Genomic DNA, 870 nt, shown 5'->3' with positions numbered 1-870 from the left:
GTTTTTAGTAAAGTTTTTTACTTTTCTGGAAACATTTCAATTTTGTTTAAATTTTTCCGTATGGAAGAAAATTGGATGGATTTTAAAATCCCTCACCCAGCTGGCTCTGGCTGGGCTGGCCCAGTGGTGGAGCGCCTAACCATCGCGGGGTAGGCAGACCCGCTCGACACGCGGGCGGGAGGCTTGCCTACGCGCACGGCGCCCGGCCGCGCTGGAGCCTCGGCTGGAGCCGGGAGTGGAGGGGGAGCGCCAGCGCCCTCTGGTCCTCTCTGCACATCGAGTACCCGCTGTGTACCGACCGCTACCGCGAGGGAGGTGATGGGGAGAGGGCGGCAGGGAGGTGATAGAGTGAGGGGAGGGGGGAGGGATACGCTGACGTCATCGAGCATCAGCAGCGAGGCTGCTCGGCAAGCCCGGCACTGTGCCACCGTGCGCCACTGTGTCCGCAAACAGGATCCAATCGGAGTCGAGCGGGGGAGGAGGAGGGGAGGGGGTAGGAAAGCGCGCGAGCAAGGCATTGTTGTTGAAGGGCTCCGGGTACGCGGGCAGGTGAGAGCGGGAGGGGAGGGTGCAGGGGCGGGGGTGCAAAAACAAACCCCTCTATAGCCGTGGTCGCCATAGAACCCCCCCTCCCCACCTGCTTCTCCTACCACCCTCTCCTCTGGGCCTAAATCAGTGAGGGATACAGAAAGGCAAGACAGACGGAGCGAGGCGAGCGGCAGTTAGCAGAGAGGGGAAGGTAGTCTTTAACATCGAGAAAACGTCCTCCAGTTTCGTTTGAGGAGATAGTTCGTTTGTTCTGGCCGAGTCGAGCCAATAGTCTGGTCGACGCCTGAGGAAGACGTTGGATGGGCTGAAGGTTGGGAGGAG

The sequence above is a fragment of the Frankliniella occidentalis genome, unplaced genomic scaffold (genome assembly GCF_000697945.3).
Source record: "Frankliniella occidentalis isolate FOCC.00 unplaced genomic scaffold, Focc_3.1 Scaffold123, whole genome shotgun sequence".
Taxonomy (NCBI): domain Eukaryota; kingdom Metazoa; phylum Arthropoda; class Insecta; order Thysanoptera; family Thripidae; genus Frankliniella; species Frankliniella occidentalis.
The sequence above is the reverse complement of the archived record's forward strand: the minus strand, read 5'-3'. Positions refer to the sequence as shown.